Source organism: Acinonyx jubatus, chromosome E2 (assembly GCF_027475565.1).
Source record: "Acinonyx jubatus isolate Ajub_Pintada_27869175 chromosome E2, VMU_Ajub_asm_v1.0, whole genome shotgun sequence".
Taxonomy (NCBI): domain Eukaryota; kingdom Metazoa; phylum Chordata; class Mammalia; order Carnivora; family Felidae; genus Acinonyx; species Acinonyx jubatus.
The window spans coordinates 14,441,909-14,459,767 of NC_069396.1; the positions used below are offsets into that span (position 1 = coordinate 14,441,909).

The 17,859-nt window shown below is 40.0% G+C and overlaps 1 protein-coding gene across 1 annotated transcript in view; it reads right to left on the bottom strand.

The window, feature by feature from the left end:
• The window catches only part of PKD1L3 (polycystin 1 like 3, transient receptor potential channel interacting), a 76,250-nt gene that overhangs the window by 8,054 nt on the left and 50,337 nt on the right, over positions 1-17,859 (bottom strand).

Here is a 17,859-nt window from a genome sequence, read left to right on the forward strand (position 1 = left end):
CCAGAACAGGTGCAGAGATACACTGACTAGTTGTACTCTTGCAATATGATGTTTGGAAGAGAACTGATGAGCGTGATGTAAAGTGTGGGGAGAAGGGAACGCTACTTAAAATACACTTTCAGAAATCAGTATGCTTTGAGCCATTTCAAATTTACTAAGTGTAAAGCACTAATATCCCATGAATACTAACAGTATCCTGTGAATACTCAGATGTTTCTATGATAGACTAAAAAGCCTCAGATTCCACCCAGGACAGTGAGACTGTTGTGTATAAAATCATGACAGGTCTTGTGACTATAAACTTTCATAAGGCCCCAAAATACTAGAATTAAGATGTGTCCCTTAGTAGAAAGTACATTTAAAAATAAAAGGAATTCCACTTCACAGAGTTACCTCTTAAGACTGGGACTTTCCCATGTTTACCCCTTTTTATTATTATTTATTTTAATTTTTATTTTTTGGGTAGTTACTACTAATGAAAAATCCTACGAAGACCCACAGGAAGCCTTCACGCTTCATCTAGAAATACATATAGAAGTCTAAAATTCCTGATTAAACACCTGATAGTAAAATGGAAGGATACTGGGGGGCAAATTCTGGGGAAGATAAAGAGAAAATGAAGTTTGACGAGGACAGACTTCCTGTTAAACATAGGGGAACTGAACATACTAGTTTCCCTCTAATCTCATAAAAAGGCCACTACAGTAATAGTGAAGGCATAAAGAAAACCCAAAGAAAAAGAGGAGGGTAGAGACAGCAACAAACTGCTGGAAGCTGGACAACAGAAGGATGACACTGAAAGCAGAGTCAAGAAAGCTGAAACCTAAATCAGCTGTGTAGAAAACCCAGAAGCAAGACTAGAAAGGAAAATTACAGGCATCAGATACTTTTGAAGGTAATGTCAGGTGGAACTGAAAATACAAGAATTGATTGCAAGATCCCAGATTTCCTTCCTCATCATTTGCAACAAGGTATTAGCTACCCATCCTGCCTTCCACCACCCTAAAATTAAAGGTTTATTTCCTACTGATGTTGAACTAGAGAGAATCTGAAGTCAGGGGCACCAGGTATGATCTACTAGAAAAGAATTAAGAGAAAGTTTTTATACCGCTTGGTGAGATGCTTCCCAGGCCCCTTTCTCCACAGGCTCTGAGAGGTCCAACAAGCCTATATCCTCAAGGGAGGAGTTTGGAGGGTCCCTCTATGTGAAAACTGTCCCATAGACAGACCTAGATAACAGTTGACAAGCTCTTTCCATATGCAAATAACTTCTAAATAGCATTTATTTGCTTTTTACTGTCCCCCTCTTCAATATGAAAAGCTGGCCACATATTTGAACCTCTTACACTGAAAACTGGAGATCAAAACAAAACAACAAATCAAAAAATAAAAGCTTGGCAGCTCTTTCTGCCCAAGGGTCCTCCTGTCTCTGTACTTTAGTAAAATCACTATATAAATAAATAAAGCTCGGAGGCATCAGAGAAAGGGAGCAGGGGAGGAAAAGGAAACAAACCCTGTAACATCCTCACAGTTCAGAGGATACTGCATCCATAAAAGAACAGGACACTATGAAAAAAAAAAAAAACAAGGGCAAACAATTCTTAAAAATTGAAATATAAAGATGAATGCTTCAATTCTAAACCATTTCCAAACCATTTATTGAATTTAGTTCCCAGAAACTAGAAGAAAAAAGATGGAAAAGCAAAACCAAGAAAATCAAAGGATCAGTCTGGTCACTCCAATGTCAAAATGCCAGGAATACCAGAAAAAGAACAGAGAAAAATAGAGAAGAAATTAATAGAAGTCTGTAAGAAAATTTCTCAGAGCTTAAGGACACATTTCCAGATTAAAAGACTCACCTTGAAGAGAGAAAATTCTAAAAACTTTTGAGAGCTGGGGGCATCAAACATCATTATACATCTTAACAACAACCTGAGAAGCTAGAAAGCAATGGAGCTATACTTTTCAAATTCCGTGAAGACAACTGTTTCCAGAATTGTTAGCCATCAAATGTTATGGCAGAATAACATTTTGAGACATGGAAGGCTTCAAGAAATTTACTACTTTTGCACCCTTTTTACTAATTTTGCACCCTTGCAGTAATTTCCTGGATGATGTGCTCTAGCTTAAATGATAAAGTACAGCAGCGGAGGAAAAATGGGATCCAGGAGAAAGATCCAGCAGAGGAGAGAGGTCAAGATAATCCCTAGGGAGATTCCAGGGTGAGTGCTATAATGCAGACCTAGAAGATAACCAATCTTTACTGTACCAAAAGGATGGAGGGCCCTAGAGAAGTCCTTTTATCTTTTAAAGGTTAAAATGAAGGTTACTTGACACTTTTTGAACAGAATGAGATTTTTACTTTTGGAGGAGTTTGGAGATGACTCAGTGATAGATCCATGCAAAACCAAATGGAAAAAAAAAAGGGGGAGGTAATTATAAACTCTAAGGAAAAAGCTGTAGAAGAAATTTAACTAATATGTTACATGGCTCATCTTTGAAAAATCATTTATATGGTCACAATTTATGGTTAGTTTAATATTTATTTTCATTATTACTATATTGGGATAAGGAAAGAGAAAAGGTGTGTATGTGTGTGTTAGGGATATGCATTGGATATAAGAAAGTTAAATGTTCATCAGTAGAGGAAAAAAGAAATAGATAATACCTACAACTAAAAATTCATGAAATAGTTAATCATGTTAATTTTTAAATTTCAAAGAACCAGTTTAAAAAGCTGGAAGGAGCTGTCTCTGGGAAGGGCCATGAGGTGGGGAAGAAGAGAGGACTGCTAGTTTTTGCCTTGAACTATTTGACTTTTAATAACTTTAACTTTTTTTGTTTAATGTTTTTATTTATTTTTGAAGGAGAGATAGAGCATGAGTGGGGGAAGAGACAGCATGAGCGGCTCCAGGCTCTGAGCTGTCAGCACAGAGCCCGACGCACGGCTCGAACTCACGAACTGTGAGATCATGATCTGAGCTGAAGTCAGACGCTCAACCAACTGAGCCACCCAGGTGCCCTGATAACTTTGTCTTTTAATGGTATGAAGAAACTGAGCCTTCTCCTGTGATACGCAGGTCAGAGAGAGAGGGGAGAAGAGGTCTTCATACCCATGTTGTTGGACTCCAAAATCAGGGTCCCTGCACACAACAGGTTCACATTAGCAGTGAAGACCACAAATTGCACAAAGAGGCTTTTGGTGCAATGGTCAAGCCAGTGGCTCTGTTCAAGATGCTGCAGAACTCTGGGAAGACGGAGAAGCACGCTACAAGCTACCTTCTCCATTCAACCCTGCAAAGGAGAAAAATGCCCTGGCATCTCCAATATCACCTTCGTACCAGTAGTATGCAAAGCTACATCTCCAAATCTAGTTTACCTATTAAATACTATTACTAATGTTCAAACTGTCACTAGTGTTAGTTAACACTAATATAAACTTAGCTACAAAGATGAAGGTTTTCATAATAGTATTCACACCAAACTTCAATGTTCAAGAAAACATATTTGGCATTTAACATCTAGGGTAGAATTAATTTTACGTCAACCACCTATTACTCTACTCCTTCTACTTCTAAATGTTAAGTGCTGATCTTAACAGCTATTCAGGTTTGAGAAGGGTGGAAATGTCATTATTTGGTTGGCATCGTTGTTGTTTTGTTTAATTTTAGAGAGAGAGAGAGCAGGGGAGAGAGAGACTCTTAAGCAGGGAGTATGGAGCCTGACACAGGGCTGGATCCCATGACTTTGGATTCATGACCTGAACTTTGGATTCATGACCTGAATCAGATGCTCAACTGACTGAGCCACCCAGGCGCCCCAGCATCATTCTTTTTGAGTAAATTCTTGCTGTAAACTTAAATGAAGAGATAATTTAAGCTTTTTCATACATAATGACAAAGATTTTTATCACATACACATATAAAACCATTCTACAAATCTCTGGAATTTAACTTTGAATCTTGGATGATTATGGTTCATAAAGGGCAATGATGACTCTTAAATTTGAAGATTATAGTTTGCCTAAACTAGAGATACCTGAATTGAAATTGGTAGGTGTTTTTCCAGATGAGAAAAAAAAATGAGTTTGGGAAAAGTGCCAAACCAAAACATACCTACAGTTTGAGGTTGAACAAGGAATTTTCAAACTAAAAGATACATTTCCTTAAAGTCTAAAAAGTATTACAAGTGTAGGAGACAACAGAGTAGCATTATAGTGGCTGTAGAAATTACTCAAATGGGTCCTTAATTCCTAATTGCCCTAAGAATGGACAAAAGTGCACATCCTGGTTATCCCTCCAGGCTTCAGCCTTGCTCACCTGGCTGCAGTACTGGAACTTCTTCCAAGTCTCACAACATACCCTCCTCCTGAGTAAATGGCAAATTCCCCTTGGATAGGATAGCCACCCAGTATCTCTTGATCCTGATAATGCCAAATGCTGTCTGACTTTGTGATGTTCATATCAGGGGAGCCCCCGTTGACTCCACAGTTCTCTGTATCCTCCTGATCTTGTGAGATGGCTTCACTTGTTCTTGGGGAGATACTCCAGTTGGGAGAAGTATGGCACCAGGAACGTGAATGTGATGAAGCAGAACATTGCCCAAAAGAAAGGAGTTTCCATCAGTAATAAATCCTAATGAAAGAGTACAAGAAACTGTTTTTAAAAATACTTCAAATTAGTAACAGAAAATGCCCTTTTTTGCTATTTTAAAAAACAGAATTTGGAATTTCTGCTCATGCAGCCGGACAAGAAAATGACTGAAAGCCGTCAGTAAGATGGTGAAACGGGAGGCCCTCTGCTTGCGTCTGCTCTTAGCAACAATAATTTGGCAACCATTCTCAGGAAAAAAAAGTATGTTTGTGGGAGCCTTGGGATCCAAAGGTAGGGAGTTGTGAAACCCCAGTGGAGTCCAAGACTGACAAAAGGCCATTCTGAGAAGGCAGGTCCGTGCCCAGGTGGCTGGCTCACAAACTGTGGTCCTGACGACAGACTCAGAAATAGCTTTGTCCCCCTATGCACTTGGCTACAGCACCTTTCGGTCTTGGTCCTGCCACCAGCACCATGCACCAGAAGACTCCTGCCTGTGTCTTGGATAATAGGCCTGCAGACCTCAGTCCTGACTGTGGACCATGAAACAGCTTGTGACCCAGTGCCAGTCCCTCTCAGCCACAGTTCAAAGGTTCCTGGAGACAAACTCACCAAACTCACTGGAATGGCCCTCAACTAGACTCCAGCCCCTCCTGGCTGTAGAACATGAGCAGTCCTGCCAGTCCAGAGACCTGCTGGGGGACACACCCGTTAATGCTCCTGGAGACAAGCCTAGCAACCATGTCTGAGTTTAGATCCTGAAACTTCCTTCTAACTTGGCTCCAGGCCATCCCAGCCATTGTCAGGAAGCCGTCCCGCCCACTGTGGGATCGGGTGGGGGACACACTCATCCATCCCTCCAGAACCAGGTCTGTAGACACTGGTCCTGGCTGTGGATCCTGAAGAGCCCTGGGAGGTGGTTCCAGTCCTTCTCAGCCACAGTCCAGGGCCCATCTCACCTGCCCAGGGACCCAGCAGGAGCCCTTCCAGGAATCTGGTGGGAGCCACACTCATTCTTGCACCTGGTAATAGGTAATAGGTAATAGAGTTGCTATATGCCAACTCTGAAGCAGACCCATGTCCCAGTGCTAGTCCTAGTGAACAAGGTTCTGGAGTAAGTCCTGTTCACCCAGAGACCAGATAGAATCCACACCCACCTAAGCCTCTGGTAACAGGCCCACAAATTGTGGACCCCATTGCAGATTAACAATAGCCACAAGACATGGCTCCATCCCAACTCAACTGAGATTCTGGAGGTAATCTCATTAGCCTTGGGAAACGACAGAAGAAGGTCTTTACTTGCCAAAAACAGTCTGGAAAGACTGGAAAATGTGTTTGCTCTTTCAAGTGCACAAATACCAATGCAAAGCTATATGGGTCACAAAGAATGACTCCAAAGAAATGAAGATCTATGAACTGCCTCACAAGAATTCAAAATAATCATCTTAAAGAAACTCAGTGGAATACATGACAAAACAAATAAATGAAATTAGGAAAACAATGCATGAACAAAATGGTAATTTTAAGTTTATTTTGAGAGAGAAAGAGCATGTGTGCATGTGAGCAGGGGAGGCACAGCAAGAGGGGGAGAAAGAATCCCAAGCAAGCTCTGCACTGTCAGCGCAGAGCTTGACGCAGGGCTCGAACTCATGAACCATGAAATCATGACCTGAGCTGAAATCAAGAGTTGGATGCTCAACCATTTGAGCCACCAAGGTACCCCCCAAATGGTAATTTTAATAAAGAAGTAGAAACCACAAAAGAGAACTAAACAGAAATTCTGGAGCTGAATAATACAGTAATAGAAATGAAAAATTCAATACAAAGCTTCAACATCAGACTTGATCATACAGAAGAAAGAATCAGTAAATTTGAAGATAAGTCATTTGAAATTAGCCACTTCAAGGAACAAAAAGAAAAATGATGACAAAGAATGAAGAAAGCCTATGAGAATTCTGGACATTGTGAAAAGAACAAATATACATATTATGGGAACCCCAGAAAGAGGAGAGAGAGAAAGAGGCAGAAAACTTATTTCAAGAAATAATAAATGAAAACTTAAAGATATAAACATGTGGGTACATGAAGCTCAAAGGACCCCCCAAGTCAGATCAACCCAAAGAAGCTTATCCTGAGACACATAATAATCAAACTGTTAAAACTCAAAGCTTGAGAATTCTGAAAACAGCAAGAGAAAAAATAACTTTACATGCACAAAGAAACCCCCACAGTCTATCAGATTTCTTAGCAGAAACCTTGCAGGCTAGAGGGAACAGAATGACATATTCAAAGTGCTGAAAGAAAACAAAAAACTGCCAACCAAAGCCACTAAACCCAACAAAACTGTTCTTTGGAAGTGAAAGAGTGATAAAACCATTCCGAGACTCACACAAGATTAGGGTAGCTCATCACCACCAGATCAGTCTTACAAGAAATGCTAGAGGAAATTCTTCAAGTTGAAAGGAAATGATGCTATGTAACAAAAGGAAAGTATACAACTCACTGGTAAAGGTAAATACATAGTCTAATTCAGAATATGGTAATAATATAATGGTTTATAAATCACTTTTATCCCTAGTATAAAAGTTAGAAGACAACAGTATTAAAAATAACTACCACTACAATAATTGGTTACTGGATGACAATATAAAAAGAAGTGTGACATCAACTGCATAAAGTGCAGGGGAAGGAGAAGAAAAAGTATAGAGGGTTTTTCTTTCTTTTTTTCCCCAATATACAGGCAGCACAATCTTGTTTATTTTTATTTATTTTTTAAGTAATCTCTATGCCCAGCAGGGGCTTGAACTCACAACCCTGAGATTAAGAGTAGCATGCACTACTGACTGAGCCTGCCAGGTGCCCCAAAGTATAGAGTATTTGTATGTGATTGAACATAAGTTGTTATCAGGTTATAGGATGTTTCATGTAAACCTAATGGTAACCATAAAGCAAAATCTATATAGATAGATACAAAAAAAGATATAGGGAAGGGAATTAAAGCATACCACTACAAAAAATAAATAACAAAGGAAGGTAGCAAGAGAGGGAAAAAGGAACAAAGGAGCTGAGAAATAATCAGAAAACAATAAAATGGCAACAGTAAGTTCTTATCAATAATTCCTTTAAATGTTGAGAATAAATTCTTCAGTCAAAAGACAGAATGATTGAGTCTGGTAAAAATACAAGATCCAATAATATATTGCCTATAAGAGACTCACTTTAGTTTTAGGTACACACCACAGGTTGAAAATGAAGGTGTGGAAAAAAGATACTCCATGCAAATGGTAACCAAAAGAGACCAGAAGTAGCTCTAACTTATAACAGATAAAATAGAATTTCATTTAAACTCGGGCACAACAGACAAGGAAGGTCACTTGTGATAAAATGATAAAGGGCTCACTTCATAAAGTGAACAAAACAATTATAAATATATATGCACCCAACATTGGAACACCTAAATATTTAAAGCAAATGTTAACTGAAGGAAGAAATAGACAGCAATACAATAACAGTAGGGGACTTCAACAACCCACTTTTAACAATGGGTAGATCATCTAGACAGAAAATCATTAAGGCAACAGCAGACTAGTTACCACTGTGGACCAAACGGACCAAACAGATCTATTCAAAACACTCCATTCAGCCAGAATACTTGTTCTTCTCAAGTGCACATGGAACATTCTCCAGTATACATCCTAAGTGGGGCCACAAAGCAAGTCTTAACAAATTTAAAGATTGAAAGCATGTATATCAAGTATCTTCTCTGACCATAATGGTATGAAACTAGAAATCAATAACATGAGGCCAACTGGAAAATTCACATATACACAAAATTAAACAATACAGTTCAGAACAACAAATGGATTAAATGAGAAATCAAAGGGAAATTATAAAGTACCTTGAGACAAATAAAAATGGAAGTATAAATGTTGTAGAGAGGTCCTAAAGATGCGATGACAAGAGAATTGGAAAGCAGGGCTGAGACTGTCCAGGAGCTGAAGCAGCGGTCCCCTGGCTCAAGCCTCTTTTATTTTTGCAAATTGTCTGATAACAGCAAGCACATACAACGTAGTATTTGGCATCCTGACAGGTCCTGCACCTGCAGCGTATTCCATACCAGGTCATGAGTACATCTGGTGCCAGACAAAACATTCTTATCCCAGGCCTGGTGCCCATATGATATCCTTCTGGAGAGAACGTGCAGTCCCAATGGCTTTCCACCTGGGAATGGAACTGCTTTTAGTTCCTTGCCGCTCTGTCCCTTTCCTTCAGGACATTCTTACAGTGCCTCCAGCTTCTTGTTCTCCAACAAAATGTCATGCCACACTTAGGGGATGCAGCAAAAGCAGTCCTAAAGTGGAAATTTATAGTAATAAACACCTACTTTATGAAAAAGGAAAGATCTCACACAAACAAGCTAACTTAAGTCTTCAAGGAACTAGTAAAAGAAGAACAAACTAAGTCCAAGGTTAGCAGAAGGAAGGAAACAATAAAGAGCTGAAATAAATGAAATAAATACTAGAAAAATAGAAAAAAAATGTTTTTTTGAAAGATAAACAAAACTGACAAGCCTTTAGACTGACCAAGAAAAAAGAGGATTCAAATAAATAAATTAATGAAAGAGGAGACATTAACATTGGTATCACAGAAAAACAAAGGATTACAAGAGACACTATGAACAACTGTATGCCAACAAACTGGACAACTTGGAAGAAATGGATAAATCCCTAGAAACACACAACTTATCGAGACTAAATAATGATGAAACAAAAAATCTGAACAGACTAATAACGAGTAAGGAGATTGAAGCATAAAACAAAAAAACGCCCAACAAAGACAAACCTAGGACCAGATGGCATCATGGATGAACTCTACCAAACATTTAAAGAATTAACATCAATCCTTTTCAAATTCTTCCAAAAAATTAAAGAGGAGGGAGCAGTTCAAAATTCACTTTATGAGGCCAACAATGCCCTCATACCAAAGCCTACAGGAAAAGAAAATCACAGGCCAATATCGTTCATGAACACAAATGCAAAAAAATCCTCAACAAAATGCTAGCACATGAAGTTCAAAAATACATTAAAAAAAAATAAAACATACATTGCGGGGTACCTGGGGAGCTTGGTCAGGTAAGTGTCTGATTCTTAATCTCCACTCAGGTCTTGATCTCAGGGTTTTGAGTTCAAACCCCACTTTAGGTGCCACGCTGGATGTGAAGCCTACTTACAAAAAAATCATACATTGCAACCAAATTGGATTTATCCCTGGGATGCAAGGATGATTCAACATAAACAATTCAATAAACATGGTATACCACATTAGCAGAATAAAGGATTAAAAATCATGTGATGATCTCAATAGATGCAGAAAGAGCGTTTGACAAAATTCAACATCCTTTTGCGATAAAAACTGTCAACAAATTAGGCATAGAAGCAATGTACCTCAACATAATAAAGACCATGTATGTCAGACCCAAAGCTAACATCACAACTGTGAAAAGCTTAAAAGCTTTTCCTCTAAGATCAAGAATAAGACATGGGTGCCTACTCTTGCACTTCTATTCAACATACTATAGGAAGTCCTAGCCAAAGAAATTAGGTAAGAAAAAGAAATGAAAAGAATCCAGATAGTAAAGGATAAACTTAATTGTCTGTTTAAAGATAATATGATCTTATATAAAGAAAATCCTATAGATCCCACCAAAACAAAAACAAATACAAACCTGTAAAACCTATAAATGAGTTTAGTAAAGTTATAGGATATAAAATCAATACACACAAATCAGTTGCATTTGGTTACACAATGAACTACCCGAAAAAGAAATCAAGAAAACAATCTCACTTACAAGAACATCAGAAATAATAAGATACTTTGGAACAGATTGAACTGAGAAACTGAAAGATACAAAGTATAAGACACTGATGAAAGAAATGAAAAAGACACAAATAAAATGGAAAGATATCCCATGTTTATGGATTGGAAGATTATTGTTAAAATGTCCGCACTACCCAAAGTGATCTACAAATTCAGTGTAATCCCTATCAAAATTTCAAAGCACTTTTCACAGAAATAGAAAAAATAATCCTAAAATTTATATGGAATCACCAAATATGCCAAATAGCCAAAGGAATCTTGAGAAAGAAAGCAAAGCTGGAGGCATCACATTTCCTAATGTCAAACTACAGTATAAAAGCTATAGCATGGCACAAAAACAGACACATAGACCAATGGAATAGAATAGAAACCCCAGAACTAGACCCACAAACATATGGCCAACTAATCTTTGATAAAGCAGGAAAGAACATCCAATGGAAAAAGACGGTCTCTTTAACAAATGGTGCTGGGAGAACTGGACAGCAACATGCAGAAGGTTGAAACTAGACCACTTTCTCACACCATTCACAAAAATAAACTCAAAATGGATAAAGGACCTGAATGTGAGACAGGAAACCATCAAAACCCTAGAGGAGAAAGCAGGAAAAGACCTCTCTGACCTCAGCCGCAGCAATCTCTTACTCGACACATCCCCAAAGGCAAGGGAATTAAAAGCAAAAATGAATTACTGGGACCTTATGAAGATAAAAAGCTTCTGCACAGCAAAGGAAACAACCAACAAAACTAAAAGGCAACCCACGGAATGGGAAAAGATATTTGCAAATGACATATCGGACAAAGGGCTAGTATCCAAAATCTATAAAGAGCTCACCAAACTCCACACCCGAAAAACAAATAACCCAGTGAAGAAATGGGCAGAAAACATGAATAGACACTTCTCTAAAGAAGACCTCCAGATGGCCAACAGGCACATGAAAAGATGTTCAACGTTGCTCCTTATGAGGGAAATACAAATCAAAACCACACTCAGATATCACCTCACGCCAGTCAGAGTGGCCAAAATGAACAAATCAGGAGACTATAGATGCTGGAGAGGATGTGGAGAAATGGGAACCCTCTTGCACTGTTGGTGGGAATGCAAATTGGTGCAGCCGCTCTGGAAAACAGTGTGGAGGTTCCTCAAAAAATTAAAAATAGACCTACCCTATGGCCCAGCAATAGCACTGCTAGGAATTTACCCAAGGGACACAGGAGTACTGACGCATAGGGGCACTTGGACCCCAATGTTTATAGCAGCACTCTCAACAATAGCCAAATTGTAGAAAGAGCCTAAATGTCCATCAACTGATGAATGGATAAAGAAATTGTGGTTTATATATACAATGGAGTACTGCAGGGCAATGAGAAAGAATGAAATATGGCCCTTTGTAGCAACGTGGATGGAACTGGAGAGTGTGATGCTAAGTGAAATAAGCCATATAGAGAAAGACAGATACCGTATGTTTTCACTCTTATATGGATCCTGAGAAACTTAATAGAAATCCATGGGGGAGGGGAAGGAAAAAAAAAAAAAGAGGTTAGAGTGGGAGAGAGCCAAAGCATAAGAGACTCTTAAAAACTGAGAACAAACTAAGGGTTGATGGGGGGTGGGAGGGAGGGGAGGGTGGGTGATGGGTATTGAGGAGGGCACCTTTTGGGATGAGCACTGGGTGTTGTATGGAAACCATTTTGACAATAAATTTCATATATTGAAAAAAAAATGAGCACTTTGGAAAATAATTCTCCCAGAAAAAAAAAATAAAAAAATAAAAGCTATAGCAATCAAAATCGTGTGGTACTGACATAAAACAGACACAGAATGATGGAACTGAACAGAGAGCCCAGAATCACCTCATGCACATACAGCCAATGAATCTATGACAAGTGTGCCAAGTAAAGACAATAGGGAAAAGATGGTCTCTTCAACAAATGGTTCTGGAAATACTGGGTATCTATATGCCAAAGAATGAAACCGGACCCTTTTCTTATGCCACATAAAACAATCCATTCCAAAAGTATTACCAACTTAACCCAAAAGTATTACCAACTTAACTCTGAGACCTGAAACTGTAAACTCCTAGAAGAAAACAGGGGCAAAGCTCCTTGATGCAGGTCTTGGCAATTCTTTGACTAGGACATCAAAAGCAAAAACAAAACAAAACAAAACAAAACCAAGAGGGACTACAACAAACTAAAAAGTTCCTGCACAGTGAAGGAAACCACCAAGCCACGATGAAATGGGAGGAAATATTTGCAAATTATGTATCTGGTAAGGGGTCAATAACCATAATACACAAGGAACTCATACAACTAAATACCAAACAAACAAACTTAAATGACTGATTAAAAACTGGTCAGGGGCACCTGGGTGGCTCAGTCAGTTAAGCATCCAGTTAAGCATTTGACTTTGGCTCAGGTCATGATCTTGTAGTTTGTGAGATCAAGCCCCACATGGGTCTCTCTGCTGTCAGCGTGGAGCCTACTTCAGATCCTCTGTCCTGCTGCCCCCTGCTCCTCCCCTGCTTGTGCTCTCTCTTGATCACACAAAAATAAACATTAAAAAATTTTTTTAAATGGGCAAAGGACTTGAATATACATTTTTATCAAGAAGAAAAGTGGCTAACAGTGTATGTAAAAATCACTAACCCAAACCACAATGAAGTATCACCTCAGACCTATTCAGATGTTGTGTTTTTTGTGGTTTTTTTTTTTTTTTTTTTTTTTTTTTTTTGTAAGTAGGCTCCACTCCCAGTGCAGAGCCCAATGCAGGGCTTGAACTTACAACCCTGAGTTCAAGACCTGAGCTGAAATCAAGAGTCAGATGCTTAACCAATTGAGCCACTCAGGGACCTCATGATGGGCTTTTATCTAGAAGATGAGATACTGAGCGTTGGTGAAGGTGTGAAGAAGGGAACTCTGTGCAAGGCTGCTGGGAATGGAAATTGGTGCCATCATTATGAAAACAGCATGGGGTTCCTTAAAAAATTAAAAACAGAACTACCATGTGATCCAGCAACCTCACTCCTGGGTATATATTGAAAGGAGATGAAGTTAATATCTTGGAGAGATATTTGCACTCCCATGTTCATTGCAGCATTATTCATAATAGCCAAGATATGGAAACAATCTAGGTGTATGTCAGTGGGTTACTGTATAAAGAAAATGTGACACACGCAAAGAAAATCTTATTATTTGCTACCACATGATGAATATGGAGGACACTATGCAAGGCAGAATAAGCCACACAGAAAAAGATAAATACTGTATGATTTCACTTACATGTGGAATCTAAAAACGTCAAACGCATAGACCAGAGAGTAAAATGATGGTTAGCAGGTGCTGGGGAGAGGGAAGGGAAAATGGGGAGATATTGGCCAAAGTGTACAAACTTTCAGTTTTATTTAAAATGAATAATTTTGGGGGCGCCTGGGTGGCTCAGTCAGTTAAGCATCTGACTTCGGCTCAGGTCATGATCTCGCAGTTCGTGAGTTCAAGCCCCGCATCGGGCTCTGTGCTGACAGCTCAGAGCCTGGAGCCTGTTTCAGATTCTGTGTCTCCCTCTCTCTCTCACCCTCCTCTGTTCATGCTCTGTCTCTGTCTCAAAAATAAATAAACGTTAAAAAAATTTTTTTTTAAATGAATAATTTTGGAGATCTCATGTACTGCATAATCATTATAGTTAATAGTACTATATTGTATACTTGAAAGTTGCTAAGAGAATACATCTTTATGTGTTCTTAGCATACCAAAACCAAAATTGGGGCACCTGGCGGGCCCAGTCAGAGCATGTGACTCTTGATCTTGGGGTTGTGGGTTTGAGCCCCATGTTGAATACAGGAATTACTTAAAAAAAATCTCAGAGGCACCTGAGTGGCTTAGTTGGTTAAGCATCCAACTCTTGGTTTTGGGTCAGGTCATGATCTCACAGGTTCCTGACTTCAAGCCCCTGTTAGGCTCCCCAATGACAGTGCAGAGCCTGCTTGGAATTCTCTCCCCTCCTCTATCTCTGTCCCTTCTCCACTCACTGTCTCTCTCTCTCAAAATAAATAAATAAATAAACTTAAAAAAAATAAAATCTAAAAAAAAATGCAAAACACGTAACTTTGCGATATGATGAATATGTTAATTAGCTTGACTGTGGTAAATATTTTACAATGTATTCATATATCAAAACATCACAGTGTACCTTGGACACATATAAATTTACTTGTCAATTATACCTCAGTAAAGCTGGGGAAAAAGAATCAACTGAAAAACTACTACTTACAAAAAGATAATGGAGAGCCACCGGATAATGTATGGAATTGTGGAATCACTGTATCATATACGTGAAACTAATATAACCTTATATGTTAACTAACTGGAATATTTTAAAATAAAGAAAAAAGAGAACTCAACAAGGTGGTTGAGTGCTAATATACAGAAATCAACAGCCTTCATACATCCAAACAATATTTACTTAAATGGTAAAGACAGATAAAATATCTCACTCATAATAGCTACACAAAGATAAAATAAACCTAACAAGAGATTTGGACTATTAATGAGGGATCCATGGAAGATGAGGGCGGAAAGGCATACCATACTCCCAGGGAGATAGCAGTGTGAAGAGAACATCATACAGATATCAGTTCCCTGAATTAATCTTTGTAAGTTCATAGTTTCTATCTATATAAATATCTATTTTTAAAAATTTTTTTAACGTTTATTTATTTTTGAGACAGAGAGAGACAGAGCATGAACGGGGGAGGGTCAGAGAAAGGGAGACACAGAAACTGGAACAGGCTCCAGGCTCTGAGCTGTCAGCACAGAGCCCGACGCGGGGCTCGAACTCACGGACCGCGAGATCATGACCTGAGCTGAAGTCAGCTGCTTAACTGACTGAGCCACCCAGGCGCCCCTCTATATAAAAATCTAAATTTAGATCTACAACCATATAAGCTCGCTATTTATTGATTTATTTGGAGAGAGAGAGAGAGAGAGAGAGAGACAGAGAGAGCAAGCAGGGGAGGGGCAGAGAGAGGGGGACAGGGGATCTAAAATGGGCTCTGTGCTGAACAAAGAGCCTGATGCGGTGCTCAAACCCATGAACTCTAAGATCACGACCTGAGCCGAAGTCAGACGCTTAACTGACTGAGCCACCCAGGCGCCCCTATAAGCTCTTAATATATAAAAAGATTCCCCCCGGGGCACCTGGGTGACTCAGTCGGTTAAGCATGCAACTCTTGATTTCAGCTCAGGTTGTGATTTCACGGTTCATGGGTTTGAAACTCATCTCAGGCTCCACACTGATAGCACAGAGCCTGCTTGGGATTCTCTCTTTCCTTCAGTCATTCTCTCTCAAAATAAACACCAACAGGGGCGCCTGGGTTGCTCAGTCGGTTAAGCGTCCGACTTCAGCTCAGGTCACGATCTCACGATCTCGCGATCCGTGAGTTCGAGCCCTGCGTCAGGTTCTGGGCTAATGGCTCAGAGCCTGGAGCCTGCTTCCGATTCTGTGTCTCCCTCTCTCTCTGCCCCTCCCCCGTTCATGCTGTGGTTCTCTCTGTCTCAAAAATAAATAAACGTTAAAAAAAATTTTTTTTTAAATAAAAAAAAATAAAAAAATAAACACCAACAAAAAATTCCCATATATCCAAACAGTCTAACAAAATCAAGCAGCCCAATGAAAACTGGGCAGAGATTAGGAAAGGACATTCGTTCATTCATACATTCCTTCAATTGATATGTATGGAGTGCACACGTATGGCAGGTCCTGCTCTAGGTGCCAGGAGCATACTGGATGAAAGAGAGTCCCTGTCCACAGAGAACACACATTTGAGGAGGGAGACAGAGAGACAAGAAACGAACAGTATTCAGGTAATGATAGTGCTAAGAAGAAAAATTAAGTAGGAGGAGGAATAGAGGGGGCTGGGGAGGGAACACTACTATTCGTCTACAAGGGATGACTAGAGAAAGTTTCTCTGAGGATGTGGCTTGTGAGAGAGACCATAATAACGTTCGGAGCACCCAATGCAAATATCTATCAGGGCAGCGGCACGTTCCAAGGCCCTGAGTTGAGAACAGGGTTGGTGTGTGGGAGGGCACAGAAGTGTGCATGGCTGAAGGACAGTGGAGGAGGGGTGGGCATAGGAGTGGAGATGTAGCTGTGGGCCAGGCTGGGCAGGCCTCTGTAAGCTCTGGAAAGGGTTTGGGATTTTAAGTATGATAGCAATCTACTGGGAGGTTTTGAACAGGGGAATAATACTGATTTATGTTTGAAAACAATATGGGAGGATGGAATGAGGCAGGGCAAGGGCAGAGGCAAATTCTGCCCAGATGAGAGGTGGAAGATGGTACCTTACTCTGGTTTTGACTTCCATTTTCTCATGAGTGCACTTGCAAAGCCTTTCTTCTATTTCAGAACTATGGGTATTGTTTGAAAACACCAATTTTCAGTGGACTGTTGGGGATGTGGCCAGACTCATACATTGCTCATGGGAGTGTTAACTGGTACAATAAGGAGAAGACTGGGGCAATAACTTTCTTTTTTTTTATTTTAGAGAGACAGTTTGAGAGCAGGGGAGAGGGGCAGAAGGAGGGGGGAAAAGAGAGAGAAAGAGAGAGAGAGAGAGAAGGAAAGAGAGAGAGACAGTCTTAAGCAGGCTCCATGCTCTGTGCAGAGTCCATTGTGGGGCTCAATCCTATGACTCTGGGATCATGACCTGAGCTGAAATCAAGAGTCAGACACTTGGGGCGCCTGGATGGCTCAATCAGTTAAGCGTCCGACTGATAGTGCAGAGCCTGCTTGGGATCCAATCTCTCTCCCTCCCTCTCTCTCTGCCCCTCCTCTGCTCACACTCTCTCTCAAAATAAACAAACAAACTAAAAAAAAAAAAAAAAAAAAAAAGTATCTCATAGGTTCAGGAGGCTAGAGGAAAGATTGAGCGTACAAATACAGACATAGAGACATTATAAAAAAAAGTCACTGGGGGCGCCTGGGTGGCTCAGTCGGTTGAGCGACCGACTTCGGCTCAGGTCATGATCTCACGGTTTGTGAGTTCGAGCCCCGCGTCGGGGTCTGTGCTGACAGCTTGGAGCCTGGAGCCTGCTTTGGATTCTGTGTGTGTGTGTGTGTGTGTCTCTCTCTCTCTCTGCCCCTCCCCCACTCATGCTCTGTGTCTGTCTCAGAAATAAACAAACATTAAAAAAAAAGTCACTCAATTGAGCCACCCAGGTACCCTTTGGCAATATCTTTCTAAATTAAGAATGCATGCACAGGGGCGCCTGGGTGGCCCAGTCGGTTAAGCGTCCGACTTCAGCCAGGTCACGATCTCGCGGTCCGTGAGTTCGAGCCCCGCGTCAGGCTCTGGGCTGATGGCTCAGAGCCTGAAGCCTGTTTCCAATTCTGTGT